Source organism: Bos grunniens, chromosome 1, assembly GCF_055505025.1.
Source record: "Bos grunniens cultivar Pamir isolate PY7600 chromosome 1, Bosgru_T2T1.0, whole genome shotgun sequence".
NCBI classification, from domain to species: domain Eukaryota; kingdom Metazoa; phylum Chordata; class Mammalia; order Artiodactyla; family Bovidae; genus Bos; species Bos grunniens.
The window spans coordinates 27309189-27323123 of NC_141165.1; the positions used below are offsets into that span (position 1 = coordinate 27309189).

A 13935-nucleotide genomic window follows, 5' to 3' on the forward strand; every position below is an offset into this window, starting at 1 on the left:
ATGTTCTCTTGACAAAACTGTTAGCCTTTGCCCTGTTTCATTTTGTAGTCCAAAGCTAAATTTGCCTGTTACTCCATGTATCTCTTCACATCCTATTTTTTCATTCTAATACCCTATGATGAAAATGACATCTGTTTTTGGTTTTAGTTCTAGGTCTTGTAGGTCTTCATAGAACTGTTCATCTTCAGCTTCTTTGGCATTAATGGTTGGAGGATAGATTTGCATTACTGTGATGCTGAATGGTTTGCCTTGGAAATGAACCAAGATCATTATATCGTTTTTGAGATTGCATGCAAATACCGCATTTTGGACTCTTTTGTTGACTATGAGGGCTACTCCATTTCTAATTCTTGCCCACAGTAGTAGATATATTGGTCATTTGAATTAAATTTGCCCATTCCTGTTCATTTTAGTTCACTGATTCCTAAACTGTCCGTGTTCACTCTTGCCATCTCCTGCTTGACCATATCTAATTTACCTTGACTCATAGACCTAACATTCCCGGTTCCTATGCAATATTGTACAGCACCAGACTCTACTTTCACCATTAGCGTTCATGCTAAGTCGCTTCAGTGGTGTCTGACTCTTTGTGACCCCATGGACTGCAGCCTGCCAGGCTCTCTTGGTAAGAATACTGGAGTGGGTTGTCATGCCCTCCTCCAGGTATCTTCCCAACCTAGGGATTGAACTGACATCTCTCACAGTCTCCTGCATTGGCAGGTGGGTTCTTTACCACTGTTGCCACCTGGGCACCAGACACATCCAGAGCTCAGCAAGGTTTCCTCTTTAGCCTAGCCCCTTTATTCTTCATGGAGCTGTTTCTCCATTCTTCCTCAGTAGCATATTGGACACGTACCGACATGGTCGGCTCATCTTCCAGTGTCATATCTTTTTCTTTTCTTTGTGTTCATAGGGTTCTTAAGGCAAGAATATGGAAGTGATTTGCCATTCCCTTCTCTATTGGACCACATTTTGTCAGGCCCTGACTAGCAGGGACATCAAATCAGGTATTAAATCTAGGCTTTGTATCATGGACTGTTAAGAGCAGTGATGCCATTTTTAGGACTATGATTTTTCTTTTAACTTTCCTCATGTCACTTACCATACTGTTTTTGTTATTCTACACTTAACATGTTTAATTCCGAGAAGATATGGTCATCTTTTTTACCCAGCAATTTTGTGGATTTTGTGCTATTTTTTTTAGCACAATAGCTTTGAGCTATTTTTTAGCACAACAGTTTTGAGCTATTTTGTGGATACTGAAACTGCCTCCAGGTGGGAGAAGTTATGGCATGCTGCCCACAAGCATGTAGACCCTAGACCAGTTAAACCTGAAGGTTGACAATGTTGATTCCTACTAACCTCACCACCAACCCATCAGAAGAATGGCCACTAGCTGATCATGCCCTCTTTCACTATAAAACTTGTCACTATCTTCCCCAAATTGGAACACATGGTTTTAAAGGCATTAGCCTGCTGTGTCCCCCTTTGCCTGGCATAGCAACGAAGCTATCTTTTTCTACTCTCCCCAAAAGTCTGTCTCCGAGATTTTATTTGACATAGATGTAATTTATATGCCAAGCACATCATGAGAAATGCTGGGCTGGATGAATTATAAGTTGGAATCAAGATAGGTGGGAGAAACATCAACCTCAGATACGTGGATATACAACTCTAATGGGAGAAAGCAAAGAGGAACTGAAGAATCTCTTGATGAGGGTGAAGGAGGAGAGTGGAAAAGTCAGAATAAAACTAAATATTAAGAACACTAAGATCATGGCATCCGGCCCCATTAGTTTATGGCAAATAGAAGGAGAAAGGTGGAAGTGGTGACAGATTTCCTCTTCTTGGGCTCTAAAATCACTGTGAATAGTGACTGCAGCCACAAAATCAGAAAACGATTGCTTCTTGGCAGGAAAGTTATGACAAACCTAGACGGTGTGTTGAAAAGCAGAGGCATCACTCTGCTGACAAAGGTCCAGCTAGTCAAGGCTATGGTCTTCCAAGTGGTCACAGATGGTTGTGAGAGCTGGACCTTAAGGAAGACAGAGCGCCAAAGTATTGATGTCTTCTAACTGTGGTGTCAGAGAAGACTCCTGAGACTCCTTAGAGACCAAACCAGTCAATCTTAAAGGAAATCAACCCTGAATACTCATTGGAAGGACTGATGATGAAGTTGAAGCTCCAGTATTTTGGTCACCTGATGAGAACAGCAAACTCATTGGAAAAGTCCCTGATGCTGGGAAAGATAGTGAGGGTAGAAGGAGAAGAGGGCATCAGAGGAAGAGATGGCTAGATGGTATCACCAATATAGTGAACATGGACTTGGGCAAACTCCAGGAGATGGGGAGGGACAGGGAGTCCTGGCATGCTACAGGCCATGAGGTCACCAAGAGTCGGACACAACTGGCCCACTGAACTCCAACAGAGAAGCTAAGCTTTCAGCATCAAAAGGAAATCATATGTGAATGGAACACTGGGTAAGTAGATGAAGCTTTTTCAGTCCAAGGTGATGACGGTGGTAGGGAGCAAATCAGGCTACTCCAGGCCCTACTTCTGATATGGGGCTGAGGGAGCCACAGCTGGGACACAGTGAACCCCCACTGGGGCACATTATCTGGGAAGCTCTTCACTAGAAGGTCCACTCCTTTTCTCTCTCCACTTCTCACTTCATTTCTGCTCCCCAGATTTGCTTTTCTTTCTAGACCTAAATATACCAAGCACATTCTCTTTCTTTCTTTCTTTTTTGTGTGTGGCTGAGCTGGGTCTTTGTTGCTGTGAGCAGGCTTTCTCTTATTGCAGCAAGTGGGGTCTACTCTCTGGTTTCAGTGCACCAGCTCTAGGGCTTGTGGGCTCAGGAGCTGTGGCCCACAGGCTTAGTTGCCCCTCCCCATGTGGGATCTTCCCTGACCAGGGATCAAACACTTGTCCCCTGCATTAGCAGGCAGATTTTTAACCACTGGACAACCAGGGAGGTCCCATATTCTCTTTTTAGGACCTTTGCATTTGCTCTTCCCTCTGCCTAGCTAGCTGTGGCCCCAGAAGTTCACACAGCTGGCTACTCATTCTCTAGCTCACTTGATGATCTTGCCTAAAGGACCACCCCTCTCCTGCCCCAAGTCATGCTGCTTTCTTGGTATCACATCTGTTTTAGAAACTCTCAGATGATATGTGTGTTTGTTGTCTTTCTCCCTACCACTAGAATGTAAGTTCCAAAAAGGCAGAAGTCAGATCTGTTTTGTTCTCTTCTATCGCCAGGGTCATACTCAGTGCCCTGCCCATGCACTCAATAAATATTTGGTATAGGAATGAGGGAGTGGGCTTCCTACTCTAGATCTTGGAGGATATTTTTTATGACCACATTAGTTCTTATTCCCAGGTTGACCCCTCTGTATCCATCTACTTCCCACAACCAACCTCTCCTCGGTTTGATCAAAGGGCTGTTGGAGGTATTTGTCTAGCTATTTATGATTCTTGCTATCTACACTCTGTTTCATTTTTTGGCCATCTTGGCCACAGAGACACCACAGGAACTTATCGTCCCCCTTGCAGAACCCAGATAATACTATGCTGGCAGTATTCTTAGAATCTATTCATTTAGTAACCTTATCAAAAACGGAAATGAGGTTAACTTGGCAGGAAATGAGGTCAGTTTGGCAACTGGTAGTGAAACACTGAACAATGTGAGAGCTAATAGTCTGAGTTAACAATGCAAGAGACGCACAGCAGTGCAATAGAAAGATCAAAGAGACTATAAGCCATGCAGGGCAATTTGGGCTCAGAGAGAGAGGATCCCAGTAAACTGGTGATTGATGGCTTTCTCTGTACCTTGGGCAGGTGAGTATGTAGTGGAGCACTGCTGAGTCCTCCCAGCCTGGGATAAAGATCTCTCAGGGTGTTGAGGGGGAATGGCTTCAGTTAAAATTGATAAGCACCACTTATTAAGCTTCCCATACCCTGTATTAAGCATCTGTTATCTCTACTTCTGCTTCTAATCCTTAAGTAGGTGATGTTAACTATTTCAGAGAGAATGAAATAGAATTTTAAATGACTAAAGGACCTAACTAGGTCACTGGGTGCATGAAAAGGCAGGGAGGGAATCCAGCCCACACCCCCACTCCAATTTGCTCCCCCCATTTTTTTTCTATATTAAATGAGATGGAAAATGCAAACATAGGGCTCTAATTTTTTTTTTTTTCTTTCTGGCAGCAATGTGCAGTATGTGGGACATTAGTTCCCTGACCAGGAATCTAACCCACACCCCCTGCAGAGGAAGTGTGGAGTTTTAACCAGGGAAGTCCTCTAATGTATTTTTTAATTAAAGTATGGTTGATTTACAATGTCATGCTAATTTCTGCCATATAGACTCAGTTATACACACACCTGCTGCTGCTGCGTTGCTTCACTTGTGTCTAACTCTTTGTGACCTTATGGATTGCAGTCCACCAGGCTTCTCTATCCATGGGATTCTCCAGGCAAGAATACTGGAATGGGTTGCCATGCCCTCCTCTGGGGGATCTTCCCGAACCAGGGATCAAACCAGTGTCTCCTCCAGTATTAGTAGGCGGGTTCTTTACCATTAGCACCACCTGGGAATCCATGAAAGTGAAAGTGAAAGTTGCTCAGTTGTATCTGACTCTTTCCAACCCCATGGACTATATATATATACAGTTCATGGAATTCTCTAGGCCAGAATACTGGAGTGGCTAGCCTTTCCCTTCTCCAGGGGATCTTCCCAACTCAGGTCTCCCGCATTGCAGGTGGATTATTTACCAGCTGAGCCACAAGGGAAGCCCATACACACACATATATATCTTAAAATATTCTTTTCCATTATGGTTCATCCCAGGAGATTGGATATAGTACCCTGGGCTATACAGTCTAATGAATTCTTTTGCAAGTAAATATTGGTTTGAATCTACCTACTTAAAAATGCTTAATTAATTCTGAAATGTATATTTAAGTCTTTGGAATTATTCTTATTAATGGGCCAAATACTAAAATAGAAGTTAAGAGTCAAGAAAATCTACAGAAAAGTTCTAGAATAGTTATTAAAGATGATCAACACACTCAAATTTCCAAATGTCACAGTCCATCAAAGCCAATAGCCATAAAAGCAATCAAAAGAATATACCCATAAATAAAAATAATGATGCTGCTAATGTAGATGAGGGATAACATTTGAGCCCATTTACCTCTTGTTTCAGCCAAATCTTTTCTGAATTTGTGGGGTCAATGAGCCATTTATAACCAGAAAGAAATGAGGCAGATTAGAATTATAACTCCATGCTGAGGACACTAAATGTTTTCATCACAGAATCATATGTCCCCATTTCTTTTGTATTATCATTGCCACTGGTTGCCTCCTCTTGCCGTCTGCTAACTCACCCCCTATTTGAAAAGACCCTGATTCTGGGAGAGATTGAAGGCGGGAGGGAAGAGGACAAGGGATGAAATGGTTGGATGGCATCACCAATTCAATGGACATGAGTTTGAGTAAACTCCGGCACTTGGTAATGGACAGGGGGGCCTGGCGTGCTACAGTCCATGGAGTCGCAAAGGGTCGGAAACGACTGAGTGACTGAAATGAACTGAACTAAACTAGCTCCCCCCCGCCAACCTCACCTGCCCCACTCACTCTAGTTCTACACCAGGATGTTTGAATTGGCACTAGGGGAAGGAGTAATGTTCTTGGGTGGGGTAGCTGGAAGGTGTAGTCTGAAAACTGCCAACAGCTATTATACACTCACTTGTAGTAACTTGTCTGCGAGAGAATGGTTGACACACAGAGAGATGCACAGACAAGAAAAGGAAGGGGAGAAAGAGAGAGAGAGTCAGTCTTAGTTATCATTGCCCTTGAGGCTCTTTCTGTGGTTATCTAAGCTAGTAGAACTGGGTTTCTTTCACTTGCAGCCAAGAGGCTATTTACTTTTTCATTCCAAACACCTCAGCCATCAGCTTTCTATTGACTGAGGTTCATCCTCTCTGATGGGGGAGAATTCTGTTCTGTGTGTGTGTTCATGAGGCCCTACTGTTCTCTCCTGGGAAATCTCCCTTCTAGGCTCTTCCCCTTCCAGCAATGTGTTTTCAGGGACTATACATAAGCTTTAATACTCATTTACTTGAAATAAAATTGATTCTACTTTTTGAGTCAGCCTCATCTATTTAAAAATAATCTGTTGGTGTTTTTCTTTCATTTTATCCCTACAACTGGGTGTGGGCAAGCCTTGGCCTAAACTGTGTGGTATAGTAGATAAAGCACTAGAGTCAGAACTCGGGGCCAGAACCCTGTGATATATATATATATATTTTTTTAATATTTATTTATTTATTTGGTTGTGCCAGGTGTTAGTTGAGGCGTATGGGATCTTTAGTTGCAGCACAGGGGATCTAGTTCCCTGAACGGGGATCAAACCCAGGCCCCCTGCATTGGGCGCCTGGAGTCTTAGCCACTGGACAACCAGGGAAGTCCCCCTATGTGATCTTGAACAACTGTCTTAAAGGTTTTTGAATCTGTCCCCATCTGTGAAATGAAATGAGTATGTGCAAACATCTAGTACAGAGCCTGGTGCACACTGTGATGCTGAAAGTTCAGCTTCTCTGTAGGAAAAGGAAAGAAAGGCAAATGAAGTCGCTCAGTCGTGTCCGACTCTTTGGGGCCCCATGGACTGTAGCATACCAGGCTCCTCCATCCATGGGATTTTCCAAGCAAGGGTACTGGAGTAGGTTGCCATTCCCTTCTCCAGGGGATCTTCCCGACCCAGGGATTGAACCCAGGTCTCCCATACTGCAGGCAGATGCTTTACCGTGCTTTGCCAGGCAAAGAGGGAGACAGCAGGCTTATGACCTTTAAACCATGTGTCTCAACTTGGGGAAGGTAGTAAAATCGGAGGAGGGAGAACAGAAAAGCCTTGTGCCCAGGAGCCTCACAGATCCCTGCCTGGTGGCAATCACATGCTCAGTAAATGTTTGTGAAATGAATAATTTTAACGAGGGAATTGAATCCTAGTGTCCCCTTTTGAGTTTACTATATGGACAGTAAATTCCTTTTGGTCTTTAGAGCTCTACCCCTCTCTTAGTTCACTGAGACAAAAGGTTATACCCCTTCTCTCCTGTTTGTTCAAATAGCAATGCCCTGTGAGAGAGCATTTGATTGGCAGAGCTTCTGTCACATGCCCCAAGGGGACAGTGAGGGGAATTCCCTATTGAAAGTATCTCCTCCAGACACTTGCCACTTCCTGCTAATTAATTTATGCTCAGAATACCAGGGTGAACTTACCATAAAATTATCACACTACCAAATCAAATATATTCACAGAGTCAATTATTTGTGCCTTTTCCCCACTCCTCTAAGAGAATAATCAGATTTGAATACAGAAAGTCAACAGCTTTGCCATCAGCCAAAAACATTTATTAATATGAAGCTTCTCACTGTGGTAGAAGAGCAGGGGATGTAAAGAGGTGGCAGGTCCAAAGTTTAATCATGAAGACCTTGCCCATTCCAAAGACAATATTTCTGCAGTAGTGTTCATTTGTAAATCAGGAAGTATGTTTGCTAAAGGAACATCTAAAATCTTCTAGGGTCTAGATTGAGATAGCAGAAGATTAGATTTTTTTTTTTTTTGGCCACACCAGGCAGCTTGCAGGCTGACCAGAGATTGGACCTGCACCCTCAGCAGTGAAAGTGCTGAGTCCTAACCAGTGAACCATCAGGGAATTCCTAAAGAGATTTTATTTTTTACTTTTCCCCCAGTCTTGTGCTATAACTGACATTATATTACATTAAGGTGTACAACATAATGATTTGATATATGTAGCTATTGCAAAATGATTACTGTTAAGTGGATTTGAAACACCTAATCTGGATAACTTTCATTTTTGGATCTGTAATTGATTTTCATCTCCTTATTGACTCTTGTACACTAAATTTTCTCTGATTATAACTTTATCCATGGATTTCTTTTTAAGAGCTCCAAACTCTGTCTTTTCTATTTTTTTCTATTTTAATATTTATTTATTTGGCTATGCCAGGTCTTAGTTGAGGCAGGAGGGATCTTCGATCTTCATTTTGGCATTGGCATCTAGTTCCCTGACCAGGGTTGAAACCCGGGCACGCTGCATAGAAGCACGAAGTCCTACCCAGTGGACCGCGAGGGATGGCCTGTCTGTGGATTCTTATCCCACAGTGTACAGGATCACAATTAGATAAAGTTCAGATACTAACATAACTCCTTCCCTGGATGCCGGGACAGGCTCACACGGACACAGATTTTGCTCATCTCTAACTGATACGATCCTGGGCAGGTGCAGCTGGGACCCTGAAGGACTAACCTTCTGGCTAAGACTGGCCACGCTTGGTCTGCTTCCTGTAGTTAAGTCTAACAGGGTGTTTTCCAAGGGTCTTTTTTAAATCAGAAATATAGATTTGTCCTTGTGGTCTAAATAAACACTCCCCCCCCCGCCCCCCGAATTAAGCTCAGCGTTAAGCAATCATTGACTGCCAGAGCATGTGATGCAGTCAACACCTTTATCCTGGTTCTCATCGCCTTGCAACCTGAATAGAGGAAGCAAAGTTCAGTTTGTGTGGGGTCCTGATCCTGGCAGAAGCGGTGCCCAGTCTCTCTTGGTGATATTTCTTTTACCAGTTGTTGTCTTTTGAGTAGTTCTTTTCAGTAATCAAAGTTAGCCACACCCATGGTGTCCTCAGTTCTGTATTCTGATCCCTAAACCGTCCTGCACCTTGGAATGCCTTTACTTCCCAGGGGCCTCAGAAGAGTATGAAGACTGTGGCTCCTGCTGGGCCATTCCTGTGCCCTGGGGCTGGATCTGGAGTTTCAAGCTGTCAGCAGGACAGAGTCCTGGGAGAGCCTGAATAAAGATAGTGACTTCAAAGGAAGAGGGAGAATTCCACACTAGAGATAAACTCTAGAGAAAGTTAAAGCAAGAATGGTAAACAAAATTTAAATACCACTCAGTCTTCTAGGTTAAAAAATTAGTTATAAAGAGAAGGAGCTGAAAAGATTAACATTAGCATGTTAACAGATTGATCTTTTAAAATGCGATTACAGCTAATTTTTCTTTTTTTTTAAATTATTTTTATTGAAATGTCCTTGATTTAGAATGTTATGCTAATTTCTGCTGTACAGCAAAGTGATTCACTTTTTTCTTTATATCCTTTCTATCAGTAGGTGTTAGCTTTTCCTTTTATAAAGTTTTTTTATTCTGTTGCTCTGTTTATGGGGTTTTAGTTCATGACTAGGGATTGACCGTGAGAGCACCGATTTCTAACCACCGGACCTCCAGGAAATTCCCTTAAGTTGTTTTTTAAATCACGAAAGTATTGGAGGATCATTGTAAAGTGTTCAGATCACACAGATAACTGCATATAAAAAAGGAAAGGATCACTTCACCCAATCAATACCAGTCCCCCCCCCTCAAAATTCATAACCACTGATAAAATTTTATTGTAACTGTATACATGCATGGGTATATCTGGGCCTTTCCCAGTCGGTGCTAATGGTAAAGAACCCGCCTGCAAAATGCAGGAGTTGTACTAGACGCAGGTTTGCTCTCTGGGTCGGGAAGATCCCCTGGAGTAATGGCAACCGACTCCAGTATTCTTGCCTGGAGAATTCCACAGACAAAGGACCCTGGTGCGCTAAAGTCCATAGAGTCGCAAAGAGTTGGACACGACTGAAGCTACTTGGCACTCACTCATAGGCATATATTTTTAAATGTATGTTCAAAGTTTTTTCTCTTAACAGTGAGTATTGAAGACTTCTCAATGTTAGGTCTATCACTTTTAAATTGCTGTAAAGTTATTTTGTAAATGAATATTGTAATTTGACTAAATATTCTCATTTAGTTTATTTCAAAAATATTTTTCAATTACAAATTCTATTGCATTCAATATTACTGCATGTACTAACCTGTGAACAGATTAACCCTTGAACTGCAAGGAGATCCAACCAGTCCATTCTGAAGGAGATCAGTCCTGGGATTTCTTTGGAAGGAATGATGCTAAAGCTGAAACTCCAGTACTTTGGCCACCTCATGCGAAGAGTTGACTCATTGGAAAAGACTCTGATGTTGGGAGGGATTGGGGGCAGGAGGAGAAGGGGACGACAGAGGATGAGATGGCTGGATGGCATCACCAACTCGATGGACGTGAGTTTGAGTGAACTCCCGGAGATGGTGACGGACAGGGAGGCCTGGTGTGCTGCAATTCATGGGGTCTCAAAGAGTCGGACACGACTGAGCGACTGAACTGAACTGAACTGAACCTGTGTACATCTATGTATCTTTAAGATCAATTTAGGGACAAAGAACTTATGGGCTAAAGATCTATCCACTTAAATTCTGGATAGAACTTGCTAAACTGCCTTCCAAAAGACTTAACAATTTATTTTCTGCTCAACAATAAAACAGAGCACCCATTTTTCCATAGCTTTGCCAATAATGGACATTATTGGATGTTTAAATTGTTGCTAATTCTGTCCTCCTCCCCCCAAATCATTTTACACTGTTTTAATTCACATTTCTCTGATTCCTAAGAAGGTTGAGTAACTTTTCATATCTTTATTGGATGTTTATATCTCTCCTACAGATTGTGTTGTTGTTATTCAGTTGCTAAGTTGTGTCCAACTCTGCAACCCCATGGACTGCAGCACATCAGGCTTCTCTGTCCTCCACTATCTCCAGGAGTTCAGATTCCTGTCCACTGAGTTGGTGATGCTATATAATCATCTCATCCTCTGCTGCTCATTCTCCTCCTGCCCTCAATCTTTCCCAGCATCAGGATCTTTTCCAATTAATCAGCTCTTCACGTCAGGTGGCCAAAGTAGTGGAGCTTCAGCTTCAGCATCAGTCCTTCCAATGAATATTCAGGGCTGATTTCCTTTAGGATTGACTGATTTGATTTCCTTGCTGTCCAAGGGACTCTCAAGAATCTTCTCCAGCACCACAATTTGAAAGCATCAATTCTCGGGTCTTCTTTATAGTCCAGTTCTCAGATCTACACATGACTACTGGAAAAAAACCATAATTTTGACTATATGGACTTTTGTTGGCAAAATGATGTCTCTGCCATTTAGGTTTGTCATAACTTCCCTTCCAAGGAGCAAGCATCTTTTAATTTTATGGCTGCAGTCATTCACTTTTCACAGTGATTTTAGAGCCCAAGAACATAAGATCTGCCACTGTTTCCACATTTCCCCATCTATTTGCCATGAAGTGATGGGACTGGATGCCATGATCTTAGTTTCTTGAGTTTTAAGCCAGCTTTTTCACTCTTCTCTTTCACCTTCATCAAGAGGCTCTTTGGTTCCTCTTCACTTTCTTCCATTAGAGTGGTTTCATATACATATCAGAGATGTTGATATTTCTCCCGGCAATCCTTATTGCAGCTTGTGATTCATCCAGCCTGACATTTCATATGATGTACTCTGCATGTAACTTAAATAAGCAGGATAACAATATATAGCCTTGACAGGCGGATTCTTTACCTTCTGAGCCACCAGGGAAACCCAAGAATATTGGAGTGGGTAATCTATCCCTTCTCCAGGGGATCTTCCTGACCCAGGTATCAAACTGGGCTTTTCTGAATTGCAGGTGGATTCTTTACCAGCTGAGCTACTAGGGAAGTCCCACACTCTAGAGGGCTGACTAAAAAGTTGTAGCACATGGGCTCAGTTGCTCTGTGGCATGTGGAATCTTCCTAGACCAGGAATCAAACCAATATCCTCTCCATTGGCACAATTCTTATGCCCTACACCACCTGGGAAGTCCTTCCTTCTGTTTTAAGTTTTGATATTTTGGCCACAAGGCATATGGGATCTCAGTTTCTCAAGGAGGGATGAAACCTGCACCCCTCAAGTGGAAGCATGGAGTCTCAATTACCAGACTGGCAGGGAAGTCCCTTTAATACTTTCTGGGGTTTTTATATGGCACTTTTTAAAATCTGTCTAGAATTTTTATTGACATGTAGTGTGAGGTAGAACATAATTTCTAAATATTCCGTTTTCTAACACCAGTTGTTTTTTTTAAGATTTATTTATTTATTGGTTGTGGTGGGTCTTCGTTGCTTCAAGTAGACTTTTTCTAGTTGTGTCTAGTTATGGCAAATGGGGGCTACTCTTTGTTGTGGTGTGCGGGCTTCTCATTGTGGTGGATTCTTCTGTTGAGAAGCACAGGCTGTAAGCGCATGGGCTTCAGAAATTGCAATGCGTGGGCTCAGCAGTTGCGTCAGACAGGTTTAGTTGCTCCATGGCACGTGGGATCTTCCAGGACGAGGGATTGAACCAGTGTCCCTGGTGTTGCAAGGGAGATTCTTAACCACCAAGGAAGCCCCTCCAACATCAGTTTTTTACTGCGATTTGCTATTTGATAAGGCAGCTCTCCTCATTATTGATCTTTTTTTTTTTAATGTTCTTTTCTGTACTCTTGATTTTCAGTCTGAACAACCTTTGAGACTCAAAGCTTGAGGATGACCTTATGGTCATTCCAATAGATGTCAAAATAGCATTTGATAAAATTGAAAATCTACAATATGAAATATGCAGTTGTCTAAGATAAAGAGAGACACAGAGCAAGAAAAAGAGCTCTTTGTACCTTAACGGAAAGAACTCTAATACAAGTGAAGAAAGCAATAAAACAATGCATCTTATTAATCTCTTGAATTAAAGAAAAGTTACGTACATATATGCCTGTGTATGAAAATATATATGAATTCCAAAACACAGGTCTGGAGGGATACATGTTTAAATGTCATGGCTTTTGTTTCTGGGGAGAGATTAGGAGGGTAGGGATGGTGTTCTGCGGATGCCCTTTCTTAGGACCAGCACACTTCACCCAGTTGCGAGAAATGTTGCCTACTGCTGGCTCATACAGAGTGCCTCTCCAGACACTGCCCTCAGCTGCACGTAGCTACCTTGCCGAGCCGAAGTTCCTCCCTGGGGACAGACTGCATCCAGTGACTGGCTCTTATGTAGTATGAATGCATGTGCCCTTTGCTTCAGTTTGGCACAGTGATGAAGGGCAATCCTAGCTTCAGAGCTCCCCCCAGAGATTGCTGCAACCTCTGTTGCCACCTGCAACTACTTGGCAACCTAAGTTTTCTCTTGGCTTCATCTGGCTCCTCTGTTTCCCTCCCAGATGTTTCTGAGAGTACTTCCCAATAACTTGCCCACAAGTTTCCTTGAGAGTCTATATCTTGGGATGCTCAGCCTACAACAATGGGCAAAACATTATTGAGTGGTGGAGGGTAGGTGGGTGTTTTTTTTTTTTTTTTTCACATTTTGCTCTCTTACTTAAACTGGGATAATTTATTTATAAGACTTGAATAATTTTTACTTTGTGTTTAAATATTACCATTAAATATAAAATCTAACAAGGATGTTAAACTAGCTTTTTAAAAGGAACTCTCCTGCCATGCATACCTTTAAAGGTCTCACTACCTTAGCACAAGTCATTTTATTTCTATGTACTTCCCTGAGTGGGGATCACACACAGCCTGGCTTGCTGTGGTGGAAAGAACCATATGATAATAGGCAGTTTTCATACAGGTGGACATTTCAGTGCCGTATAAGAACGATAAAAGAGCAAGAAGGCATCATTGAACCAGAACAGGAATTCAAAGCATTCTGAGAGCTGTTGTCTCTGCCTTGGATCCAAAGCAGGTGAGTGAGCCGCATTCCATGAACAAGGAAATTCCTGGAGGAACTTCACATCACAAACCTCTGAGCTAAAGCATCAGAACTGAAATCCAGGGTTCTGAGCTGCAGATTCTCAGTGCAGCTTTCTTTCCACCAAAGGAAGTCTCCATTTCCTACAGACTGAATATTCTCTGATTAGGATCCTCCTCCAGATGAACACAGAAGGTATCAATTTTCTGACAAGGGTAGAGGAATTCTTGTCTTTTGAAGGGAAGGGAATACA

The 13935-nt window shown here is 42.4% G+C and overlaps 1 long non-coding RNA gene across 3 annotated transcripts in view; it reads left to right on the forward strand.

Moving 5' to 3' along the window:
- Positions 1–13935, forward strand: part of LOC147379173 (uncharacterized) — a 47133-nt gene that overhangs the window by 17806 nt on the left and 15392 nt on the right. For all 3 annotated transcript variants that reach the window (XR_015151234.1, XR_015151260.1, XR_015151229.1), the window contains exon 2: positions 13563–13676. This is a non-coding gene — a long non-coding RNA (uncharacterized LOC147379173). The remainder of the gene's footprint in view (positions 1–13562; positions 13677–13935) is intronic.